Below are 18,523 nucleotides of genomic sequence, written 5' to 3'. Positions count from 1 at the left end.
TGCCATCTTGTCAATATGCAAAAATATTAGGTTAATTTGTTGAACAGCTAGTAAGATGTCTCTACAGTCTTCCTGGATAAAAAGATGGGCAATAAACTCAGCAGAGCTCCTACAGAAATGAAAGGAAATGAGACTGCACTTCCACATATGAAGACTGAATTTGCTCCTCAGTGTTGAATGGCCTCACTGGCTAAAATATAATCAGCTCATAGAAGACTCATTGAAAGCAATGTCCATGGCAATGTGACAATGTGTCCTTTCCTATTAATTGGCCTTCCCTTTTATTCCATCTGAGAAGCAATAATTGTACAGGATATGAAAGCAAAAAGTAGAAGAAGACAAAGCAATGTTTTACAAACAAAACTACTGGGATCACAGACAATAAGAACAGCTAAAAGGTTCAGTGGCCACTTCATGCGAGTTTTCCTTATATTCCATCTCTAGATGTGCTAAACAAAAAAGACAGAGCTACAAAGGTAACAGGAATGTCAACAGGAAATGTAAAAGGAAACAGTGTTTGGAGGAGAACTTGAATTTAGTGTATAATATGCTTGCAGACCATCATATTGCAGAGCCTACATATGCTGTTTGTGCACTGTCAGGAGGGGGCATTGCCAATACCCAAGTTTTGCTATAATCACCATTGATATGTTGATAAACATTTATCTAATTGTTCATGTGTATGCTAGTCCACCTCTTCCAAGGTATTACATAAATAGTAGGTTCATTTGATTGTACACGGTCACATTTAATCAGGCAACATATCCTCTTAACTCCAATGGCAAAATGTGACCAGTACATAGAGTTTCTGATATGTTTGTTATATTTAGACTTCAAACATTTATGGTGCTTCGATAAGCAGCACCATAAAAGCCTGTACTGTATGTGAGACTGCAAGAGTTTTCAACCATGCATATCTAAGGCTAGAATCAATCCATAGGCAAAGAAATTTAGCAGTTGATTTTTCTTCATTGCTGCTTTCCATATTCTTTTCAATAAAGCCTTTCCACAGCTATACAGAGGTCTTGTGCCGATGAACGATGTGTGATCTAATGTAAGCTAAAGCAGGCTTATCTGCATAATACTAGCTGTATTTCCTTCAGTTTTATTGTGATTTTTTGTCACTTGCTCTGTATCAGGCAAACTATCAGCCTGTAAGCTTTTCCATGAACAATCAAATAATGCAGAAACACATTGAACCATGAATCTAATATTGGGGAAAAAAACACTTTCTTTTCAGTTCCCAGAATTCCAAAATCAACTTACATAGTTTAAACCAGATCTCTAGTTCTTTCCAGCTGCATTTTAGTATAATACCACATGGCAAAGGCAGTGATTGCTGCAAAGGATAGCTAGATGTGAAATACTAAATATCTTACTAAATAGCTTCTGAGCTGCTATTTGTGACATGCATGCAGATGAGACACTTATTAAACAGAACTTTCTTCTTTTCAGTGCAAAACTGAGAGAACAACCTGAAAGACAAACTACTGATGTATAATTAAATAGGTCCACTCACTAGCACACCCAAACAGAATCTCTAATGATGAAGGTGTAAAAGAGCAGGAAATGTCGTGCTATCTGTTAGTAATCTTGCTATGCAATCTGATTTTCCTGATTTTTTCATGCTTTATATTCCATGTTGGCATATACAAGAAAACTAAAAAACAAAAAAAACCAAAAAACAACAACAACAACCAACCGAACGAAAAAACGACGAGGAAAGAAAAAGGAAGGAACTGCTTGCAGAATTTCAAGAACAAGGAAATTAACTGTAAATGTCTAAGTTGTCAATTATGTCAATTATCTGACCAGAAATCACAGTCATACTTAGTGCCACCTCACAGTACATGGATGCCAGCATTGTTCACTCAGCCACCTGAAAGAGACTTTGGGAAATTAGCAGTAGCCATTTCAAAAGAGCCTTATAGCTCTACTGGTCTACCATTCCTATTAGTTAGATGAAAAAGAGAAAGTGAAATAATGAATTTGAAACCAAGGAAAAATTTTTTAAAAAAACATCCTCCTGAAATCTGCTAAGTGAAAGTTATTTGGAACGGTGAGGGTTATTTGGATGAATGTTAGATCTACTTTTAAAAATCTGAGTTTGGTTTTGCTGAATGTTTGGTGACATAATTAAATTCTTTGTTCAACATGGTTCGTCATTTGTTCCTCTCAGCCTTCCTTTTCAGATATTTTCAGGTTCCAGATCACAGGGCTGTTTCACAGGTCAAATTATGATTTGATAACATCATTGATTTCTGTCTCAGTTTCATAATTGATATTAAGGACAAGACCCCAAGCTGTGGAAAAAGGGCATAGTTCAACTGAGTTCATTGAAACCAAGCTAATCGCAGTAGTGCCAGAACTGTTTGGAGCTCGTATATAGTCTTATACTCATCTTCCTTTGAGCAAAGAGCGTCTAAAATGGTCTGATGATTGATACCAAGCTGACCATGCGGCTTTCTCACAATACGTTCAGTTTATTTACTTGTACCCTATCCAGGATAAATAATCCATCCAGTTACCTTGAACAGACGTATGGAACTAAATTAAATTAGAAGTTGTGAAACAGGATACCTCCTCTACCATTGTGACCAATGTTAATTATGTTGCCTTTTATCAATTTTCTTCACTTTGCAGGACATTTTACAGCAGCTCATTCTTCCATGGTTCCCACATTTTTCTGTGTTAATTTAAGGTCCTAGCTGACTATGAACGCATTGTTTTCGAAATTCTTCTTTGAGAGCAACCAGGCTTATCACAGCAGTGGCTATACACTCGGCACTACAGAAGAAAACGCGTAAGAACACATAACAGGGTGTATTGGATTTATATCCCTGTGGATGTCACAGTACTATAGGGAATGTTATAGGGAATGTTTCTAGATCACCAAAAGTTAAGATAGACAGACCACCCAATTCTTCTAAAGATTAGCTGTATTTCCTTTACTTAAATAACAAGAGTTATTTTTGCACTGGAAATTGAAATTTAGTGTTAGCTTGCTCCGAAATAAATAGTTGTTTCCTTGTGTTCAAGATTATTTGAGACTGGATTTCATGCCTTCAATATCAGGCTATTCATTTCATTGAACTTCAGTTCTGGACATTTTCTCCCTTTATTTAACATGCAATAAAAAAAAATGCTGAATAGCATGACTCAGAAGATCACAACTTCACTGTGATTTCAACACTCACACTTTCCCTCATTCTCACACCTTTCCTATACACACATATTTGCACTATGAGGAGGCAAATGCATGCTAACAAGCTTCATGCATCAACATGGAAACAAAAACAACTATTTGTTGCTTAGCACCAAAAATTTTGCAGAGGATCTAAAAAAGCAGAACTGAGAAAACTGCATATCTATGAATATGCAGTTGAATTTTTAAGCTGATTAACTTTTGGCAGATATCTGGATAAGTATTGCTTCAATATTTAAGCAGTATCATACATTGCTCAGACATTCCCATGAGAAGTGGAAATGCTTAAATCACATGATAAATATGTTGCTTATTTATAAGGGCCTTGACAGAAGGAAAGGAGTTTTGGGTTACAAATGTGTTCTCTTACCCTTTGAGTCTACAAAATAAGGTGCAAAATGTGGGGTTTGTGCGTAAAGCATGGTTATTCTTTGAATTATTTTTTAGCATATGTCCATTTTTTCTACTGTAAAAAACTTTCCCCACTCAGTAAATATCTAGTTTATCTTGGCTTTGATTTGAATTGCACTGTTTTATTATACCTGTCTTGTAGCTGCTAAACTAAAGAAAGTAATAGGATTTTGAAAATTTTTTTTTTAATCTGAAATTCAGATATTTGTAACAGTAAAGAATCAAACATTACCTTTTTGCGATAGTTTTGTCTACAGAGTAAAAATTACAAATCTGATTTATTATTCACCTCTGCTATGACACTTTCTGCTCTAGAAGCTAATTTATATTGTTCTTCCCTATAAAAGTGTTGACAAATTACCACTTATAGCTTATTTTCACACACACATGTTTCACACACATACACACACACACACACACACACACACTCTTATTGTACATGGTATCAAACTGCTTGAAAGGATCACAGAAAGTTAACCCTGTAAACACCTAAATTACATCATATGAATCTTGGACTCTACTCTCTATAGCATGAACAGTTTCTCAAAAGCACTTTGGTATCATGTTATAAATGTATTAAAAAACACCAGTCTGGCTTACCTGTGCTCACTGCTTCACACAAAAGCAGTCCTAAGTATTGTGGACACTGTTAAACTGCCTTAAAAGTATAATTTAATGATAAAACTGTATGTTTTTTAAACTATTAATCATAGGCATTTATAGCCAGTTAGTGTAGCCAGATAACTTTAATAAAATGTGCTTCAACATTTTGTTACAGAAATTAATTGGGGAATACCTGAGGAATGGTAACACCCATAAGACACAATCTCTAAAGAGACAAAGCCCCAGCATCAAACATAGGTGAAATTCTCACAAATGCTGACCATGATGCCCCTGAAATGCCTTAGAATTGTATACTGACATCTGCATTGCAGCTATGCAGGCAACAAACTTTCTATATACCAAGTGTGAGGTCATGTTTTTAAAATTAGTCAGAGCACAAAGAAACTCAAAAGAAGCAGTGTGGGGTTTGCTGCTCTTTATATTGACATTAATCTCTCCCAGGAAAGGCATAACAACATTTTGATTACTCTCTGAGTGCTGAAGCAGTAGAAACTTTTAGAAAGTTTATCCAAGACTTCACTACATGACTGGAAAAAATGAAAGAAGCCAGAAAGCCAGACACTGTACTGATTCAAGGGACCCTGGAATCAGATCCACAAGAAGTTGCTTGCTAAGGAATGAATATCTGACATAGAAAGAAGGAAAAATATTGAAATATCAGATACTATGAGCACACATTAAAAAAACATGAAGAGGTACTTGTCACAGTGTCTGGGACTCTACCTGAGGTCCTCAAAGACTGTATCCATGTCTTCAACATTGCCACAGTCTTCAGAAAAAGTCTTTCTCTCAAAGAGTTCTTAAATATCATGACAACATATGGACTCTGTGCATCTGGCTTATTCCAAGCCCAAGATTAATACAGTGGCAATTCAGGACATGTTTTCCCTTGCCTTACTTTAGCCATCAAGAAGTTAGTGGCTATAACCTAAATGAATCATCTGCCTGCCATCTCACCTCTCTCTTAGATCTCTGCCTTCAGACAGAGTGAAATACTCTTGGGGGTGACTCTTTTTCTAGTGACCACAGCAAGACGACTAGCTTAGGCTAGAAGGCCCAACTTTCAAACAGCTTATTTTCACCCTCAGAGGGAACAAGATGCAGATCTGCCTTGAGAACAACATAATAACATAACAGATGTTACTGTTTTATATGACTTGTCATGTGAAGAACCCTAGCAACTGAAATGACCATTTTCCCCCAGAAAGCAAGGTAATGCAAGAATCTGGTACTGCCCTTGCTTGTACACTGCTTAACCAACATTTTTCACTGGTAAACAGAAATTACCTGCAGGACTCAGTTCAAGGATAGATAGGTAAATCACTATCCATTTCCCATTCAGTCCTTGACTTCTCCACTAAAACTGCCTGCAAAAAGGCTCACTAATGCAGTTGCAGAGGTGATCTCTATTGATAACTGCTCGTCCACTGGAAACTCTCATTATTTAGCTGTATTGGGTGTCGGTGTCCAGGTGCTGCCAGTGGGTGACTGCAGGGGTGGCCTCTGTGACAAGAGGCTGGGGCTGGCCCGTGCCAGACACAGGCGGTTGCCTCCAGTTCCAAGGGACCCACCACAGGGCACAGCTGAGCCCTACAGCCAAGATAGTGCCAGTTCTGGGAAAGCATATTTTTTTAAAAGCATAAAAATGCTGCACAGCAAGTGTGAGAGTGAGGAGTGAGGAAAAAAAGATGTGAGAAGCAGCCTTGCAGACACCAAGGTTGGTGAAGAAGGTGAGGGAGGAGGTGCTCCAGGCGCCAGAGCAGAGACTACCCTGCAGCCCATGGAGAAGACCATGGTGAAGCAGATTGTCTCCCTGGAAATGGAGGACTACACTGGAGCAGATATCCACACTGGATCTGTGGAGGAGCCCATGCCAGAGTAGGTGGAGATGTCCTGAAGGAAGCTGCAGGCTGTGGAGAGCCCACACAGGAGCAGGCTCCTGGCAGGAGCTGTGGCCCATGGGGAACCCAGGTTGGAGCAGTCTTCCTGAAGGACTGCACCCTGTGGAAAGGACCCATGCTGGAGCAGTTCATGAAGGACCGTATTCCATGGGAGGGATCCCACACTTGAGTAGGGGAAAAGTGTGAGGAGGAACAGAGAGGAACTGTTACAGACTGACCGCAACCCTCATTCCCTACCCTCCCTGCACTGCTCAGGGGAAGCAGCTGGAGGACTCAGGAATGAAAGAGTGAAGTTGAGCCTGGGTAGAAGAGTGGGGGCAGAGGGGAAGGGGTTTTTTTTGCCTTTGTTTCTTACCATCCTACTCTATTTTTAATTGGCAATAAAGCAAATTAATTTTCCCCAGCTCAAGTCTGTTTTGCCCAATGGTAATGGTAAGTGATCTCCCTGTCTTTATGTCAACCCACGAACTTTTCCACCTTTTTTCCTCCCCCTGTCCCATTAAGGAAGTGGAGTGAGAGAGACTGGCTAGATGGGGAGTCTGGCAGCCAGCCAAGGTCAACCCACCACATTAGGTCACTGATCATCTATTAGATGGTAATAAGCTAGAAACACTAATGACCTATCACAGATTTTAACAACTGACATAGCTTTGTGCTATCAATTCCCTTGAGAATAGAGTGTGAATCGCTATAACAAAAGCCAGTACAATTAGAGCAAAGGCTGGCTGGCATTTTGCCTAGTATAAAGGGTTATTCAAAAGCCTTCCTGGCCTTTGCTGGACATCATTTTGAAACTGTAAAGCTAAGAATTTGTCACGCACGTATTCAGAAATCTCCAGTCAGAGAAACTGATTCATGATTTTTTTTATTTAAAACAATCTGATTATTGCAAATAACCTTACTTTTTTTTTTTTAATATTAAAAAAATCACAATCTGAGAATTATTTTAGTGGAAAACACTAAAATATATAGCATATTTTACTGTATTACCAAAAACAGAAAACCAGTTTTCTTGAGAAAATTCAGCTGTCATTGGTCTGAAAAAAACAATGGGTTTGATTTTGTACCCAAAGTATCTGATAAAAACAACAGATTCAGCAGCAGCAAAATCCCTTATGAATTTGTGTCACTTTCTCCAGAGAAATGTCTGCCACATCCACTTCCCTTGCTAATTCTCCACCTCCCTTTCATGTTAAATGCCAGCAAGACAGAAGTTGCTAAGTATCTATCGCTATCTTTTTAAGTTTGACTAAGGTTATATAATTTTTTTAAACTTTTCTGAATTTTCTCAATACTTTCACTGCTATGATGACAACAGATCCCAACCAGAAGTTAATTGCCTCTGCCTTATCTCATACATACCCTAGATAAAGGATCTAAAGATTCCATGCATGAAGCTATTCTTTTCTCATAAGCTACAGGCACAATTAGGGACTTTTTCCATGTAAGAGAACTGCATTTAGCAGATGTTCTATGCACATATCTTTTAGTCCTAGGACATACCAATCCTCATTTTCTAACAATCTGAGATGATACTACAGAAAGGAGCTCTAAAAAAAGTCTTTCTCACACATTGGCCAGCATCATTAGAGCCCTTGCTAACAAAAAGATACATTCAAATTCTATGCAAAAAAAAGATCCGTTTTAGAAAAAACATTTGTTCTGCCACTAGAGGTGACAACATGATCTGGATTGGGATCTGTTGATGTACTGTTCTAACCAGAGTTACTCAGCACCAAGAAAATGGCTCTGCAAGATCAGAGAAAAGTGCACAAGATCTTTCCTGTACTAACTCAATGCCAGTCTTGGATGAGAAGCCCTGGGAAAACAAGATCTGCTATTTTTGCTGTAAATATGAATGTATGCAGTGGTTCAGAGAAGACCTAAGTAAGATTAGTCTTTTCCACTAGTAATGTGCCATATGTGCTACCTGTCTTCAAGAAGTAACTCCTTTTCTATATTAAAGTAAACCAATATATGTAAGCACAGGCAGAGTTCTGTCAGCACTTTCCTTTCTTGGGTTGCTGCCTGATTAAGCTGAGTTAAAAAAAAAGAAAGAGCTTTTTGATAATTTTGAGTTTGCTCACATCCTCAGGTATTGCAGTACCATGGTGATAATGTGATCCTTAACAAGAGTTGTTCAGTTAGAACACAATGGCAAGTCCATTGCTGCAGCAATGAGAGATTCATTTATGCAACTGCTTAACTGGTCTTAACTTTATATTCAGGCTGGGAGCACAAATGAAAACTCTGTTACTCTTGTTCTCTCTGCACAGCTGGTCCTGTGCAATTACACTGTCTTCAGATTACAACTTAAATTAACCTGTGCAGATCCCAGGGTGACAGCAGGGCACATATGTGGCAGACTTGAATCATGTCTCTGAATAGCAAAAGGAAACCTCTCAACTTGGCTTTAAGAGCTCAAGGCAGGGAAAGTTAGCTAAGGAATCTTGATGTGGATAACAGTTATCCATGGAAAGAAGGGTCTGTAGACTTTAAGGAAATGTACAAGGTACTACTCTACTGTGACCGTGCTAAAAGTAATAAAAGTCTAATATCCAAAGGATTAGGGAGCCACAAAAAGGTAAAGGGGTGTATTTGCCAGGTCACACAATAGGTTTGAAATATAGCCTGGCGTGGAACCAAATTTCATAACATTCATTTCTGTGTTTCCTTAAGATAAAATTGTAAACTCCACTCCGCCAAGCAACCCATCAGACATTACAGATAGCAGAGTTTGATAAACTAGTTCCCAAAGATCAGTAGTTTGTTTTCCCTTTGAAAGTCTCCAGTGAAAAACATGGAACATTTACCTAATAGCTTTCACACAAATACAGAAACACAGACATAAACACACACACATCCTGTCTGTTACAAAGACGAAAAAATGGCAGCCAGAATCCCAACATTTTCCTGTCAAGTTCTGCTTATGTCATTTCTCACCCAAACAAATAAGGATAATCTTTTTCTGCTTTTTTCTTAATACAAGTTATTTGAAATTACTATAATTGAAGAATGAGTATAGTAGCACAACTTCTTAATGTTCCTGGACAAGGAAAAATAAAAACAGATTTATACAATACAGATTGTTCCCTTGCATTACATTAATAAGACATTGATTAGTAAGTAATCAAAGGTGGCAAGGTAGCAAGATTGCTATCCCTGGAATAATTTATGCGTCAAATATTCTAGCTATCTAAAGTTGGGTCCCTCTGGCATCCATTTTATACTGATCTATTTGCTGGCTTTTGCTGTCCAGCCTGCATTTTCTTTCTTGCTGTGTGCTCCCACCATCTCCCTGGTACTCCACCCATCACACATTAGACATTGATCTGAAAAGTTGTAGTACATTAACCCATCAGAAAGTTAACAGAACCAAAAAGAGAAGGATAATTAGTATTAAAAAACTTACTTCAAAAAGGCTCTGGCAGACAACAAAACCCATATAAGAGAAGAGGCAGATACAAGGTCAGGCACAGATGCAAAGCTATAGGCACAAAAACCCACAGCTAGATCAACCATGGAAATATAGCCTAAGTGTACAGAGATTCTCAAACACATTTGGAATGTGACATCATTGTTCCCATTATTTGACTGGAAATCCTTATGAACCACAGAGGGACCCTAAGTGTGTGGTGACGCCCATATCATAATTACTTTTCATAAGTTTATGGCACAATTTTTAATCTGGGAACACCACTTGTCAAAGGGTGGACATATTCCAGGAGATGGGTCTTTGTAAACTAGGTCAGTTTTAGCAGTGTAGCAAGTGATAGTTTCCTACAAACATTTAATGTGTCTTTTTTTCCTTAAGATAGAAAGTTTGCAAAAAGACTATTTCAGAGAATTATGATGCTCAGTCAAACTTCTTTTGATCTATAAAGCTCTACCAAGTTTACACTTCTACAGCCCAGTCCTTCAATTTGCAATGTCAATCTTTCAAATGCTCTGTTCAGCTGAGAACATCACACAACATTTTCTCTCACAAAATCGCAGGAACAAACATTACAGCATTATATAGTCCTCTTATTAGGGTACCCCTTTGTTTAGACTTTTGACGTCATGAAGAAAATCCAGCTACTTTAATAATCATATTACTTGCAGCAACGCTGTAGCTCCCACTCATTTATGTAGCACTCACTATTTTATAAGACCAATGCAATCTTCGTCAAGGTACGGCTCAAAGCTGTAGCCTGCCAAGTACCAGTAGCAAGAGCAGCTGTTAAATACCCTCTAGGAGTCCTATCCAAGTAGCTGGCACAGAACAACCAAAGTGGAAGCCAGGAATGGAGCTGCAGCTTTGCTGTAGCAAAGCATGGAGTATTTCTTCTATACGTTCAGTACTACATAAGCAATAAAAGTAATACTTAGAAGACCAAATAGCCAGAATCAAAACATGACATTCTATGAATCCAAAAGGCAACAAATTCTAAACCAATGAACAGCAGGATATAACTAGACTACAAAACCCTTTGCCACAGAAAGTCAGCGATATTAAAAATTGTCTAGTTTCTAAGAGAAACGCATACAGATCAAAAGTTTATGTTACCAATTGTAAAGCAATCTTTTTTAGGCTAGCTTCAATACATTTACTACAGTCATTTCCTGGTGAGTCCTACTTTAAAACATGGAATGCCAGACACTCAGAAGGGATGCTAGATTTAGAAGCATTCCTAAAACTGCTGGTTCATTTGCTCTTTTTTCTAGTAGACTTCTGCCAGCAGAACACTGAATACCACAGAGACATCTGAATATTTCCCATGAAAAAGAACTATTTAATTCACCAGATTTGTATTATCTCATCATCAGTTGATGAGAGATCAAAAGCTTGGCTGAAAAATGTGGGGTAGCAGTGGCATCATGCTATCTTTGCTATATGACTCACTCTACCTTTTTTTTACTCAGGAACTACCTGTTGAGTTTGGGGTCCATATTACATTTAAAAAAAAAAAAAAGAGCAGGAGAGCCTCTTATCAAGGTTTCTTGAGTTTGTCAGGCTGTATGTTCTTCTTTACACTACACTATATATCATTCTGGCTCAGAGATTATTTGGCTTTCAGCAGTACTCACTCAGAAAATTTTTGAACACTAAACCTCGAAACAAGACACATAGACTTCTGTCTGCTAACAGAATTATTTTTGTAATACAACTGATCTGTTAAAATACAATTAAATTAAAGTTGCCCACAACTGGCCCCTGACCTTAGACCAACTGGCACATAACATCCAATGTGCATCTTACCAAAACTCTCCAAGCTTTCAGTGCAGAGCAATTGTGCAAATAACCATGAATGGTTCCTGGATTATGTTAACTCCTGACCAATAGCCTGAACTACCTGGGAGAATGTTGAATAGTAAAGCCAAATGCATGCCATTCTAACAGTTTGAAAGTATAGGCAGATGATTTCCAATAACTGCAAATATTCTCTGCCACTGTTCAATTTGCAAGGATTGATGTCACTGTAGTGAAGAGACTGGAAAGCAGTTCTGCTCTACCACAAGAATCTCTGAAATGTCAAAAAAAACTAAACGGAAAGAGTGAGAATATCCACTGATGTTAAACGGAAACACAGGGATGGAAGAAGTGTGTAGATTGGACAAATCAAGTTGTTTCAGTTTTGATTATTCTTCAACCTACATGTTAAAAGCAGATTTTGTCCATGTCAAAATTGGTGGGTGTAGGTTTTTTTTATTATTATTATTATTATTATTTTGAGATAGAAGAGGCATCAAAACTGGTGATTACCTGTTAAATGTTTCCATTTCAACACATATGCATTTTGCAACAGAAACCAAATCTATAATAAAAAAAATCTCAACCAGCACTCAAGGCCTCAGAGGGAAAGAAGAAAGTGCAATATAATGTCATCCACCAAAACAGTTTAACAACACACAGAAAAGTATCATCATTCAGTAATCACTATATTAATAGGGTACAATGCATGCCACTGTGTGATGTTTATGTGGAGAGAAATGTCAAAGCATTACCACCGTAATACACTAGCATCTGATCTAAGTTTCTCAAAATCTCTGTTAAATAAGAAAACAGTCACTCTAGATCTAAAACATAAGCAAAAACAACCTTTCCAGGATGACAGAGGATGCCAGTGGGCCCCAGAAACTCTCTTTATTTAAAACAAGCTGTGCGGCATCTGCTCATCCTCAGGCAAAGGAAAGCCATGAACATGTAATGGAGGAAGGAAACTTTATAGAGAGCAGCAAAATTCAAAATCAGTGTGTCACTGAACTGTCAGCCAGCACAAGAAATGAAGGGGACAAGTCATGTGTAGATTTGATTTACTGTCCCTGCTGCAGTCTTTCACTCTAACTGAAACCTATGAAATGGTATGTTAGCCTCCCTCTAAAAAATAAGAGAAAGTGAGAGAGAGAAGCATCTCAGTAATCAGTATTGGAAGTGACAAAAGCCCCTTCAGCTTAGCAATATTTTGCAAACAGAAGAAAGAAGACATTGGTGATAAGTCATAAATGGTACTTCAGAAATAACTGACAGCACATGCTCTCAGTATAACCTATCAGCATGTTTCAAAGCTTTTGGTGGAATTCTTTCATTCAGTGCTAAATCTTTGCACTGCTATGCTTTGCAAGATACTGCTACATATCAGTTGTTGTCACACCAGTAATTTCAACATGATGAAAACTAGTTCAGACTAGGTTCAAGGAATAACCTACATACCTTTACATGGGTTCCATGACACCTAACTTTCAAGTCCTCTGGCCCAAAGTGAAATCTGTAACATTGTATTACATTTTCTGCACCCTTTTTACAGTGCATAGAGTGAGTCAGGTGCCTTAAAATTAAAACCAAAATGGCAAACACTTTGACTAGGGAGCCAAAACAATTGAGTCAATACCCTGAACACAAATGTGTCTAAACAACTATCACATAGGAAAATGTGGAGGCCAAAGTTTCCTATAATTCAGTTTTTCTACACTTTATGATTTCAGAGCTGTCTTCATCCACTATAAGCAAGCCTTTTTAACTTTAAAAATCCTGGAGACACTGACATGCTTTCAAATAATTTAATGGTTGGGACATTCATCTGGGACTTCAAATATCAAAGTATGATTTTCTCAGCAGAACAGGGAAATAGACCAAAGCCATCTGTTTCTTATATGAGCGAGCAATATGGAGATTATATAAAAGGAGGAACCATTATCTACCATTCTGGCCATCTCTTAAAAGACAAGGGTTACTATAAGTATAAATTCTGAGGAGCTGAATTTTGACAGAATATACATACATGACTGGTACTCTTCAGGTACTCAAGTGGAGAAATACCTGATCTCTGAACACCAGTCAAGCCCACAAAAAAAATAGACGGTCAGTTTCACAGTCTAAAGTGGGACATGTTCAAAATGCCATCAAAGTGTAAGGTAGGCACAAACTTCAGTAACATCTGGTCTGGGTGGCAACTAAGCATGAATTTCATTTTGAACACAAGACCTAGTATCTGCTTAAATCCCACATTAGATGCTTCATTTGAACAAAGAGCAAGGAGTTAGGCTAGACAACTGAAATAATTGAAATAATAGCTTAATCCTAATCCTGGAGACACCTCAGCTCAGTTTGCATTTCTGTTTCTGACCTACTTACGGTTACAGTCTCACACAGAACCAACCCAAACTCCCTGATCAGAAGATCCAGATGCTAGTCACCTAAATCCTTCGAGTAGCATGCTATGAGCATACTGTAAGATAATGCCTCATTCAAGAGTCAATGGCACATGCTACATACATATTTTATATGTAGTCAGAGAAGGAGGTAATGAGCCTCCATTTTTATATATCATTCTAAGAGTTGCAGTACTTCTGAACAAGCTATAGACCAAAATGTTTAATGCCACATTTGCCACCCCCTAGGAGAATGCCCTTTGCTAGATGGGGGCATCCTTCAATGAAATTAAAAGCCAAAGCAACAAAGATTTCCAGTAAGATTTTATTTTAATTATTTTAATGATTATAATTTTCCCCTATCTTCTCTTTGATACTACAAAAATTGGGTACCTTTGTGGCACATATGAATATGTAAATACATAGCAGATTGCAACTGGAAGTGATCAGACTCATGAGCATAAAAATTATTTTGTACTTACATTAATATATTTATCCACTTAAGCAGTCACTTTCTGTCTTTATTTTTCTGCTCATTTAAATGTAAAGTAGGTACTAATTCTTTACTTTGCACTCAGTGCTTTTCCTCTGTAAATCTCAAACCTCTATACTTAGGTCAAATTACCTATTTGTATTTGAGAAAATATTGCTGTTGAAAAATTAGGGTACATTAGGACAGAGGGAGCAGCATATTCAGAACCTACTTGCAGAACAAACCTCAGGCTTCACTGTAACTAACAGAAAAGGCCCTACAAAAGTTAAAAACAGCCAATAGGCGCAGAAGGTGAAATTACGTTAATGGATTGCCATTATTAAAATCAAAGCCTTAAACAACTGTTAAGAATATCTATTTAAAATGAAGCCTTCAAGCTATGTAACAAAGCAGAATTAAAAATGAAAATCAAGACATCATCTGTTATGTGAAATTGCTGTGCATCTAGTAGGCATGAAGTCAGCAAGCACCCAAGTCCCCCATCTTGGAATATGTGCAATGCAGATTGGAAATGATGGGGACTCTCCTCCTGATGTTTTTCCAAACTGTGTTATCAACTGCTTGTCTAGAGGAGAATAACAGTAGGTAATTAGTTTGAATTCAATCTCACTGGGCAAATCATTCCACTTTCCACAAACCTTTTTATTAGATGCATTATGTCTGCATTATCCATGACATGTGGATTTGGACTAGTCAAGCTAAGTTATGACAGTGAAAGCAAGAGCAATTTTGAAGTGTAAAATTTGGAAGAATCCGTTAGGAAACACCCAGCATCATATGAAAGGGCAAACTGACATAAATATACTTCATCAGTTGCAAGAGCAATTCGATGTGTGGCAAAATACCAATTGTATTGCCAACAAGGTACAGGTGTGTAACACATGAGCAGGTGAAAATGTGATTGTGAGGAGACTGATATTCATTCTGTAATCATCATACATGCATCCAATGTAACTCATTGCAACTCTCTCACACACAGTAAAAACCAGCTAGAAATATGTGTTTGAGTAAATTCAAAATCCTTTCCACTAAAACTGAGAAATGTCCATTATTGCTTGAATTTGTGTTTCTAAACAGTTTTAGAAAACACAGTCACAAAAGCCACATGCTAATGTTACAGAAGTGGTTGGCAAATTTCAGAGAAAAGCTTAATGCCAGTAGGGAACAGAATGTACTTGCATGAAAGAGGTCCCATTTACTAAAAGGGGCATTATTACCTGTATAAAATTTTTCCTTTCTTTCTTTCCACTCCCCTTAATCAAACCTCAACTTTATGTCTTCATGTGAAAATAAATCAATAGTTTAAACATTGATAAAACATATATTTGCCAGAAAGATAATAATTACGGTGATTGCAGAGTGGTACACAGAACATCCTCAACACACTCTAGGTAAGAGATTTTTTTATAATTCTCTTTGCTTTGACACTTAGAATGTTATTCTGTTGTACAGAAGATCAAGATTCTTTCTAAGCTCAGTTTGAAAGAGAATTTGAATCCAAGTGCCATATTTCCCAGGTTTCATCACTGGTTTCCTGGTATAAAGGGTGTCAGTGCCACTATATTTGCAAATAGCTTCAAGTTTCTGTCTGTCTTAAAGATATCTCAAAAATTAGGCAATCATTTTATTCTTGAAAAATTCAGAGATAATTGAATATTGGGTTAATTGGAAAAGAGTAGGTGACAGCTTCCAGTTCCGTTACTCAATCAAGAAATATAAATTACTCACATAAATTTACCTGGCAGACCTTAGTCTAGGAGCTGGGTGTAAGACAGCATATGAGCAAGTACACATGTGTCCTGGGAGCATTAGAAGAGAGAAGGGGAGGAAAAGACTGCTGCCACTGCATAGTCTCCAATGTAAGGAGAAAAAATGAGGACTTTGTGTGAAAACAGCTAAGAGCCACTGGAGAGATTAGATGAAAATCAGATGATGAATTAATCAGAAGAAGCTGAGCCATCTATTTCAGCCTGGGCACAGAATGCAGTAATTCACTTTGTCTCAATGAATTTCTATTTAGAAAACATGAAACAAGTTCGTGGTGCTTTACAGGAAGCTTCAGAAAGTCTCTTGGAGAGATCCATGAGCATCTCCTGTGTTACACAGGACATCAGCTCCACTCCTAAAAATGGTAGCTTAATCAGAGGACCCCTAGAAATTTACAGATGCAATTACAAATGAAGCAAAACCATGACAGTCTAACTGCTAAACGTGGCACAAATATTATGCATAAACCCACATTAAGACAAATATTTCAAATTTTACCCCAGCTCTTGCAGAAGTTCCTGTTTCTCAGTGACGTGAAATATCTGATCCTAACTTTGTTCTTTTTTATAGATGGGGATGATTCACTCCAGTTTTAATACAGAGGATTGCCTATTTAGCCCATCTATCATTGTATTCCAGCCTATCTTGATCTTGACTAGGACACTGTATGAAGAAGAACCCCTCTTTCTGTTTAATTCTGCCCATCTGGAGCTCTGACCAGCTGCAGATACAGGGCGCATGAAAAGTGGCATATAAAGGTGTGAACTGCAATTTATTAGCTACTCCACACTTCCTCCTCATCTGCAAATTCTGAGTGCACATTCACTTGGAGAAAAACTAGTGTACAACATTTTCTAAACAGAGGAACCAACACCATACAAAGGTACTGACATTGAATATGGTGCAAGAAATACCCTTGATGTGAAGTGTAAATCAGTGCAAACACCCTTAGGTAACACAGCCTTGCATCCACCAAAACCAGAAAAGTATACACACTCTGAACTGGCTATGTTTTGAAATGCACTCTGCTAAAACAAAGTTACGGGGAGAGTATTAGAGTAATGTGCCTTAAAAAATTGCAGAGAAAAAAGCAAATAACAAAATTCAAAAAAATACCAACCCTACAAAAACATTCTCTAAAGCCTCCTTATTACAAGCTTAGTACTTTGGAAAACATCCACTGGATGATTTAGAGGAAAGAAAATTGGTTTTAATAACTCAGCAGGATAGAAAGGATACTAAGATGCAATTCCATGTGATTCCCCAGCTGCATATTCCCATGTCCCTTGTGCCTGCACTAGTATTTTTGAACCTATGTAATGAAATATACACATAAGTTTAATAACTGTCAGGCTATTTTTGAGGGACTGTCAGGCTATTTTTGAGTTGAGAGCTGTTTGTGAATTCCAACTGCCAAGCAATATTCACATTTGTTCATAACAGAATACTAAAAACTATAGTGCACCAAATATAGAAATACAGTTGTTGATGTATTACTTGGGCTTTTTGTCTTCTGTGAAGAATTGCTTCTTATTGTTTTATCAACACAAATACGTACTAAATTTACCGAAACTGGATTTTAGCATCTGTAAACTGTAACTGAGTATAGAATATGCATCCATTTTCCAGTGACCATTTCAGTACAGCCACTTTTTTATTTGATTTTTACTTGATGTTTACAACATTCTTTTCCTAAATGCCTAATTTACCCTTCAGTGTTGGGTCCCCAAGTAGCAAAACTACTGTGAATTGTTTGATCCAGTGCCTGTGTATTTAATTGGACTTCTGTATCTTTTTTCTGTGTTCATCTCAATTTAAGAAACACAAATGTGGTTTAACAATCTAGTTGGAAGTTCCTGGCCTGATTTAACCATCAGACCAGCAGTGTCTGAAATAAAAATTAAGTCCCCTATGTGCAGAAGCCAATGTAGCAGTGCATAACATGGACCCTGTGCATCACATCAGCTAAAGATTGTTATGTTTTAATCTAAACCAAGTTTTAAAATGCCCTAAAAGTATGACAAAGAATTCCTTGCACTTCCTTAACTTCCACATATAGGTATGAAATTTTTAGTTTTACTTGATTAAATCCAAGAAGTTGACGCATTCGACCATATATGTTCTTCAGGTCTATTTACTCTAAGGAAACTCAGCCACTGAAATTTAATGGCAGTGATCCAAACCATGATGAACTGAGGCAATTTCATTTTTGTTGACCGTTGCTCCAGGTCATTGTAATTTAATGAGTAGTAATCCTATTTAAAATATGTTACAGGCAGCAAGGTGCCTGCTGGGAGAAAGCCGCTACGCATGAACAGATCAATATGCACTGTGTGCATTCGACCATTCAATAATCGATTCACCCTTGTTATGAGAAAATAAATGCTAAAGTCCTAAAAGTTAATTTCTATAGAAAGCTTTTACAAGGCTATCAAATTATTAAAAGTTTTTATGGGTTCTCTTTTTTGTTGCTTTTGTTTTTAAATCTTT

Source organism: Mycteria americana, chromosome Z (assembly GCF_035582795.1).
Source record: "Mycteria americana isolate JAX WOST 10 ecotype Jacksonville Zoo and Gardens chromosome Z, USCA_MyAme_1.0, whole genome shotgun sequence".
Classification (NCBI taxonomy): domain Eukaryota; kingdom Metazoa; phylum Chordata; class Aves; order Ciconiiformes; family Ciconiidae; genus Mycteria; species Mycteria americana.
The sequence above is the reverse complement of the archived record's forward strand: the minus strand, read 5'-3'. Positions refer to the sequence as shown.